Source organism: Pristiophorus japonicus, chromosome 17 (genome assembly GCF_044704955.1).
Source record: "Pristiophorus japonicus isolate sPriJap1 chromosome 17, sPriJap1.hap1, whole genome shotgun sequence".
Classification (NCBI taxonomy): domain Eukaryota; kingdom Metazoa; phylum Chordata; class Chondrichthyes; family Pristiophoridae; genus Pristiophorus; species Pristiophorus japonicus.
Window position 1 is genome coordinate 76,710,584 of NC_091993.1, and position 9,023 is coordinate 76,719,606.

The 9,023-nt window shown below is 48.1% G+C and overlaps 1 long non-coding RNA gene across 1 annotated transcript in view; it reads left to right on the top strand.

Annotated features, from left to right (window-relative positions):
• LOC139228210 (uncharacterized) overlaps window positions 1-8,766 on the top strand; it is a 193,993-nt gene extending 185,227 nt beyond the window's left edge. Inside the window, exon 3 of the long non-coding RNA XR_011587527.1 lies at window positions 8,645-8,766. This is a non-coding gene — a long non-coding RNA (uncharacterized lncRNA). The remainder of the gene's footprint in view (window positions 1-8,644) is intronic.
• The last annotated feature ends 257 nt before the right edge of the window (window positions 8,767-9,023 follow it).

The following is a 9,023-nucleotide window of genomic DNA, read 5'->3' on the forward strand; positions in this document are numbered from 1 at the left end:
GCAAAAGAACCAGAGGCAAGGTGAAGAGAGTATTTCTTTTACACAGCAAGTTGTTATGTTCCAAAATGCAGTGCTTGGAAACAGATTCAATGGTAACTTTCAAAAGGGAAGTGGATAAATACTTGAAGGGGAAACATAAGCAGGGCTCTGGGGCAAGATCTCGGAAGTGGGACAAATTGGATAGCTCTTTCAAAGAGCAGGCATGATGGGCCGAATGGCCTCCTTCTGTGCTCTATCATTCTATGATTCTACAAATCTCCCCTTAACCTTCTTTGCTCTAAGGATTCTCTAGTCTTTCCACAAAACTCATAATTGACGTAATTCACATTATTGCCCAGAAAACTGATAAGGAGCTGACTGCAGATTTATCTGCAAACTTGTGAATTCTCAGGTTCATGAGAAGCTATTTTTAAAATGTCAATGCCGGTATTGTGCAATGGAATGTTTCCCTTGTTTTGATTTTAATGCCTGTACTTGGCATGCCAGATTTTGACAGACTGATACCAGCTTGTGCTGCATCAAATGTCTCTCCAGAAACAAACTGAATAAAAATTCCAGTGAAAAATATTGGGCTGAAAATTGCAGCCTCTCCGGGTGCATACGATGTGCGCACGCACCTGAAGAGGCCTCACAAATGCCTATTCACGGCACGCAATGTGCATGTGCCGAGAACCGACTTTTGCGATCTGCCAAAATGCCTTCGGACAGATTGCACGCATCCGCGGGAGAAGGACATCGTGGGACAGAGATTGGGCTATTTGCCCAACTCTTGCTCAGCGAATATCCTTCAAACTCTTACGCCTGGTAAAAGCAGGCGCATAACCTACATTCCCTGAATGTTACAGGTGGGGGAACCTTGATGGCTGCCCATAAACATTAAAATCCATTTGGAAAATTGCCCGACGGAAGAATGGCCACGTGGATACTGGGGAGGAGCTAACGGCCGTACCTGAGCAAGACTTGATGGCTTCAGGAGAGGAGGAGAGAAGGCGGTGAGGGAAAAAGATCATCAGAAGTGAGCAGAGACCCGCATTTACAAGTTTTATATATAAGTAAACTTGCACCTGTCCTGAAAGCTCCTGTTCGAAATCAGCAGTCTGTATTCAAGGAGTTAAAACCGTCTTTATGTCGACTGCATGGAATACATGATGCTGCCCAGATAAATGTTGTATTACAATACTCAACTGACAGTTCAGATGACAATGGAACAAACATTCACTGTACTGAATAAACTCCCGACATGTCCCATACTGGCTTTGATAAGAGCTTTCACAGCCAGTATCACACACTACTGGAATCTAATCCACCTACCTACCAGAGCTTTCTTCTTCTGATAGGACAGTAGGAGCTATTGTAGTTTCACTGGAGTTACGTTACCATAGACAAAGCCCCTTATCTCCTGGAAATGAATTGAAGGGGGCCCTTCATAAAAAAGATTCTGTCCACCATTGGTGTTAGATTATTGCAAAATGGTTCACACCCAGCAGCACACAGTACAGAGCCAGTCTATTCTTGGGTAACAGTTCTATAGCCTGACAAACCACATCCTAAAAAGATAATGGCCAGCTTCCTAGCTTTTATTTGGATGCTGTCAATATTTCCGGCCTTCCCAAAACACTTCATTCTTTGCCCTGACTCAGGGGCCTTTATTTTGTTATTAACTGCCAATCATTGCCGTAGCGATGGGTTTTCTCTTTCTTTTTTCCCTGTCCGTGGGAGGATAAATACTTGAATGATCGATCTGGTACGTTTTTAACAGAAATAGAAACTGCGTTATGCCCTATTCTCTTATATCGGTTGTGATGATTAACAAACTCTTTTTCTAACCATCCATCATCTTACTGGGAAGGGTTGAAAGCCCAAACATTCATGTTCAAGTTTGGTGTCACAAATTAAATGAAAGTTTTGGAAAGGATTGAGTAGAGAGAGGCTAAATTGGCAACTAGATGGCCAGAACTATTCATTGTGGGATCTGATCCCGACAAGATGTGATAAAACAGGGTAAAGCTGGAGAAAATTAAAAAAAATAACAACAGCTAAACAATCCAGGGTCGATTTTCTTCATCTGATGTAAGTCATGTCCAAAAGGTGAAGAACTCATTTACATAAGAACATACGAAATAGGAGCAGGAGTAGGCCATTTGACCCCTCGAGCCTGCTCCGCCATTCAATAAGATCATGGCTGATTCGACCTTGGCCTCAACTCCCTGCCCACTCCCCATAACCCTTGACTCCCTTATCATTCAAAAATCTGTTAATCTGAACCATAAATGGATTCTGAAGGGGCTTTACAGGGTAGATGCAGAGAGGGTGTTTCCCCTCATGTGGGAATCTAGAACTAGGGGGCATAGTTTCAGAACAAGGGGTCGCACATTTAAAACAGAAATGAGGAGGAATTTCTTCTCTGAGGGTCGTGAATCTTTGGAATTCTCTATCCCAGAGAGCTGTGGAGGCTGGGTCTTTGAATATATTTAAGGTGGAGATAAACAGATTTTTGAATGATAAGGAAGTTAAGGGTTATTTGAAATACTATTGGGCACATTGGTTTGGGAAGAGCCCTTTAGATATCTCTTTTATTCTCTATTTAGGGGTGGGCCTGGGGTTGACGATGGACAAGACTATCTAACCTGTAAGGGCTCTTCCCAAACCAAGGTGCCCAATCGTATTTCGAGTTCTTTGTCTCAACTCAGGTGAAAACCTTCCCCCATCCCATGAGATCATATCTTTGCTTATCTCTTGTTTGGACCTCTGTTTACCTTCTCTTGGACAGTTTATTCTGCATTATGCCCTTGTAAACAAGGCCTCTGTGAAAATCTTTATCTGTTTTGATTAGAATTGTTCTGTGTCATCAACTGATCCTCGTTGTTGAGCTAGTAAACCCATTTTTTTATTGAAACCATTAAGGGCCTGAAATTGGTCAATACCGATGGTCTGCCCATTTCTCAGCGGTATGCTGGTGGTATGTCATTTCATATCGCCACCATACCGCCGAGACCGAAGAAGGCAAAATTGGTGAAAATCTTTTTGCCGTTATGTCAGCAGTATGTCAGCGGTATGTCAGCGGTCTGCATCGGGTGGTAAGCATCTTAGTAGTCGATCAAGATCGACACTCTGTTCGATGGGCAGTGCAGCACAGAAATGCACATGCGCAAATTCTTTTATTCTGATTTTTTTACCGCGTTTTACCCACGATTTCGGGGGTCAGGGAGTTGAAGAGGAGAGAGAGAGTAAGAAGGAACAGCAAGGTAGTCGAAGGCCAGAGAGTTTGAAAATAGTTAGCACAGTGGAAAAAAATTGATAGCAACTAATAATTATTCGGTTTCAACACAAGAACAGATACTTAAGAAGGGGAAATTAATATCCAGAAAAAAATTATGCCAATGTTAAAGAAAACATCCAAGTGCAGGAATATCGAGAAGGAGGGGAGGATGAGGGCGCTTGCCTTCGATGAGACGGAGCCCTTCTGGAGCACATCACGGAGAGGTACTCCGACCTCACCAGGGGTGGTCGTGGAAAGCCCCTCCCAAAGGAGTACAACTGAATTTGGGACGAGATTGGGGAGGCTGTGCCCTCAAAGTATGATGGTACCTGTCATGTATTTAACCATCTTGCAATGACATAGTCGTGTAACTGTAACTCATGTACACTGTACCCTAGAAATGCATACCCTGACCACAAGGGGTGAACTTGCGGGAGACACTCCTCACCTGGGTTTCCAGGTATAAAAGGGGAGGTCCCACCCGGGGTCAGCATTCCTTGGTCCTGGCAATAAAGGTGAAGGTCACAGAGTGACTGTGTCTGATATATCTATGCCTCCAGTGAGTTTGTAGTAAGGTGCAGGGACACTACATTTGGTGACGAGAAACGGGAATCACCAAACCACGAGAATGGCCACCGGTGGCACAGAGGAACGTTACTGTGTGGGTGAGGACTGGGACGACTTTGTGGAAAGACTCCAGCAGAGCTTTGTCACAAAGGACTGGCTGGAAGAGACAACGGCTGACAAGCGGAGGGCGTATCTACTGACCAGCTGCGGACCACAGGCGATGCACTGATGAAAGACCTGCTCGCACCCTAAAAGCCGGCGGACAAGTCCTTTGAAGAGCTCAGCCAGCTGATCAGTGAGCATCTCAAGCCGGCGAGTAGCGAACACATGGCCCGGCATCCGGTTCTACTCTCACCGGTGTCGGGAGGGACAAAACGTCTCGGACTTCGTGGCGGAACTGCGGTGCTTGGCCAGTCTCTGTAAGTTCTCCGATGCCTGCAGGGGGGAGATGTTAAGGGACTTTTTCATCAAGGGCATTAATCATGCCGGCATTTTCAGGAAGCTTATAAAGACTAAGGACTTGACTTTAGAAGGGGCGGCGTTGATAGCTCAGATCTTTATGGCAGGGGAAGAGGAGACCAAGCTAATTTACGCACGCAGCCCAGCGACGGACCAGGGAGTTAACATGGTGAACGCGGCTCGGGACCCCACGGGCAGGCAAGGGCATTTTGAAACCACCCAGGCAGCAACAGGCTCTACGGTGGGCCCGCAACAAGGACAATGGAAAGGGGATCGGCAATTCACACTATCTCGAGGAACAATGCATCCCGCGATGGGACCATTAACACCCACCATCAGAGTGCTTAGAAACAGCCAAATGAGCAATCAGAGAGGAATGCCTGGTAATAGTCCTTTTGTTAACAGCAATCTCAATCTCAGCTCAAGCTGGAGGTGCGGGGGTAGACACACTGCGAAAAGCTGCAGGTTCCAGCAATATAGCTGTAGGATTTATAATGTCAGTGGACACTTGGCCAGGATGTGCAAAAAGGCAGTAGCGAGGCTAACCTGAGAGACAGAGGAATCAGACGAAGGGTCTGCAATGCAGGATGAGGCCTGGGGTAAAGCTGAAGTTCAGAGAGTTCATGTGGCTGATGACCACAGCTCATGCACTAAAACGCCACCCATGATGATGAAATTCTTATTGAATGGCATCCCCGGTGCACATGAAGCTGGATATTGGAGCTAGCCAGTCACTCATGAGCGTCCAACAATTTGAGAGACTATGGCCACACAGAGCTAGCAGGCCCAAACTGAAATGCATTGAGACACAGCTACGGACGTACACCAAAGAGATCATCCCAGTGCTGGGCAGTGCAAACTTGGTGGTAACACATAATGGATTACAGAATCGGCTGCCACTCTGGATCATTCCGGGAAATGGCCCTGCGCTTTTGGGGAGGAGTTGGCTAGCTGAGATGAATTGGAAATGGGGGGATGTACACGCCATTTCATCCGTGGAGCGAAGTTCATGCTCACAGGTCCTGCAAAAATTCAGGTCACTGTTTCAACCTGGTGTCGGAACATTCAAGGGCACTAAAGTAGTGACACGCATTGCTCCAGACGCCAGACCAGTGCACCACAAAGCCAGAGCGGTGCAGTATGTGATGCGTGAAAAAATTGAATGTGAACTGGACAGGCTGCTCAGAGAGGGCATAATTTCGGCCGTTGAATTCAGCGACTGGGCAAGTCCCATCGTTCCCATCCTCAAAGCAGATGGCTCAGTTAGGATTTGTGGCGACGACAAAGCCACCATCAACCGAGTATCGCTGCAAGACCAATACCCACTTCTGAGAGCGGAGGACCTTTTTGACACGCTGGCAGGTGGCAAGCTGTTCATGAAGTTGGACCTCACTTCGGCCTACATGACTTAGGACCTGGCTGAAGAATCCAAGCTTCTGACCACCATCACGATGCACAAGGGATTATTTGTCTACAACAGGTGTCTGTTTGGCATTTGTTCAGCAGCAGCCATCTTTCAAAGAAACATGGAAAGCTTGCTCAAATCCATTCCTGGAATGATTGTATTCCAAGATGACATTCTCATAACGGGTCGAGACACCGAAGAACACCTCCACAACCTGGAGGAGGTGCTACGCCGATTGGATCGTGTAGGCTTGCGGCTGAAAAAGGCCAAGTGTGTGTTTTTGGCTCCAGAGGTCTAGTTTTTGAGCAGGAGGGTTGCCGCAGATGGGATCTGGCCTACTGAATCAAAAATGGAGGCGATCCGCCGGGCGTCCAGGCCCGGCAACATGTCGGAGTTGCGATCATTCCTGGGACTTTTGAACTATTTTGGGAACTTTCTGCCGAACTTAAGCACATTGTTGGAGCCGTTACTCATGTTCCTGCGTAAAGGTTGTGAATGGTTTTGGGGGGACTGTCAAGAACGGGCATTTAATAAGGCGAGGAACCTGCTGTGTTCCAACAAACTGTTGACTTTGTATGACCCCTGTAAAAAACTGGTCTTAACATGCGATGCGTCATCCTACGGGGTTGGGTGTGTGTTGCAGCAGGGTAACGATGACGGCCGACTCCAACAGGTGGCTTACGCCTCCAGGTCGCTCTCCCAGGCAGAGCGTGAATACGGCATGATTGAGAAGGAAGCACTTGCATGTGTGTACGGTGTGAAAAAGATGCACCAGTACCTTTTTGGTAGGCAGTTCGAGCTAGAGACGGACCACAAGCCGTCAACATCCTTGTTGTCCGACAGCAAGGCTGTCAACGCCAATGCGTCAGCTCGCATACAGCGCTGGGCCCTCACACTGGCTGCGTATGATAACACCATATGGCACCGGCCAGGCACCGAAAATTGCGCTGATCCACTCAGCAGGCTCCCACTGGCCACCACCGAGGGGGCGTCGAAGCAGAGCGCCGAGATGGTCATGGCCATTGAGGCTTCTGACACTGCAGACTCTCCCATCACAGCCCGCCAGATCAAACTCTGGACCAACAGGGACCCCCTCCTATCCATGATAAAGAAATGTGTCCTGACTGGGGATTGCCTGCCCGCACACAGGGCGTGCCCCGAGGAAGTCAGACCGTTTCAGAGACAGATGGATGAGCTCTCCATCCAAGCCGACTGCCTGCTATGGGGCAGCCGGGTAGTCAGAAAAGAAGGGAAGCGTTCATCAGCGAACTCCACAGCAAGCACCCTGGCATTATGTAAATGAAGGCCATTGCCCGGTCACATGTATGGTGGCCGGGGATTGACTCAGACCTGGAACACTGGGTTCGCAGGTGCACGACGTGTGCCCAGCTGGGCTATGCCCCCATGGAAGCCCCACTCCCCGTGGCCCTGGCCCACCAGACCATGGTCACGTATTCACGTAGACTATGCGGGCCCATTCATGGGGAAAATGTTCCTGATGGTTGTCGATGCATACTCGAAGTGGATCGAGTGCATCATATTGAACTCGTGCATGACATCCATCACCGTGGAGAGTCTGCGTATGGTTTTCGCGACCCATGGCTTGCCGGACATCCTGGTCAGCGACAATGGCCCATGTTTCACCAGCCATGAATTCCAGGAGTTTATGTCGGGCAATGGTATCAAGCACGTCCAGACAGTACCGTTCAAGCCGGCTTCCAATGGCCAGGTGGAACGGGCAGTCCAAGTCATAAAACAGGGCATGCTACGCATCCAAGGACCCTCCCTTAAGTACCGCCTATTGCGCCTCCTGCTGGCCTACAGGTCCCGCCCGCACTCACTCACGGGAGTCCCGCTAGCGGAACTCCTCATAAAACGCACGCTCAAGACGTGGCTGTCCCTCATTCACCCAGCCCTGGCAGACATTGTTGAGGGCAAGCGCCAGTCCCAAACCGAGCTTCATGATCGAAACTCAAGGGGGAGGTGTATAGAAATAGATGACCCGGTATTTGTTCTTAACCATGCTTTGGGACCCAAGTGGTTTGAGGGCACCATAATTGGCAAAGAAGGAAATAGAGTCATGGTGGTCCGACTAAAAAATGGGCAGATATGCCGCAAACACTTGGACAAGTAAAGAAAAGGTTCAGCATAGACACGGAGGAACCTGAAGAAGAGCATGAGATGGTACCCACACCACTGCCAGCGGACAAGCAACAAAGACAGTCCTCAGCATGCACAGTCCCTGCGGCCAGGCCGGACAGGCCGGAATCACTTCAAGTGACAGAGACCCGTGCCGAGGCTCAGCCAACAGAGCCACAACTGCGGTGCTCCACGAGAGAGCATCAACCACCTGCCACATCTTAACCTTTGAAACAAAAAGACTTAAGGGGGGAGGTGATGTCATGTATTTAACCATCTTGCAATGATATGGTCATGTAACTGTAACTCATGTACACTGTACCTGTACCCTAGAAATGCATACCCTGACCACAGGGGGTGAACTTGCGGGAGACACTCCTCACCTGGGTTTCCAGGTATAAAATGGAAGGTCCCACACAGGGTCAGCACTCCTTGGTCCTGGCAATAAAGGTGAAGGTCACAGAGTGACCGTGTTTGATATATCTATGCCTCGTGTGAGTTTGTAGTAAGGTGGAGGGACTACAGTACCCACTGGGGAAAGGTGCCATCAGAGGTGCAACGACCTGGTGAGGGTCGCAAGAGTAAGTAATGATTTTAGTTATCCCCTTCCCAGGTGCTAGGTACCATGTAAATAAATGTAGGTTCAGTGTCACACGGATGATGTTATTTATCTTACGGTTACGGCGATGTATGCGTGCTTTTCAAGCAATAAGGATCAACGCAGTGCTTTTTTAATGTATGTGTGTGTGTGTGTGTGTCTGTGTCATGTTAAATGGATTGAAGATTTATACTTTGATTTACTTTACTTTTTACAGAGGAAGAAATCTGCAATAGAAGCGTTTCAGCGTCGCATGGAGGGAGGCCCCACAACCCAGGAGCCGCTTACAGATATCGAGTCCTGTGCCCTGTCCCTGGTCGGGGATAGCAACCATGCCACCACTGGCATTGGAGCTGACCCACTCACACAGGATGGTAAGTTAAATAAAATGCAGTCTGTGTTGCGGTCCTCTCATGTCATGTAATCTAACTGTAACTGCAACGTTGGCCTGATGTACTATAATACAATTTTATTGCACTGTAATGTTGGCCTCATGTGATGTACTGGAATGTTGGGGGCATGTAACGCAATGCACATATGTATTCTGTCTGCAATACGTAATGCAGTATTGCAGCAGTGGTGGACATTTAAATAAG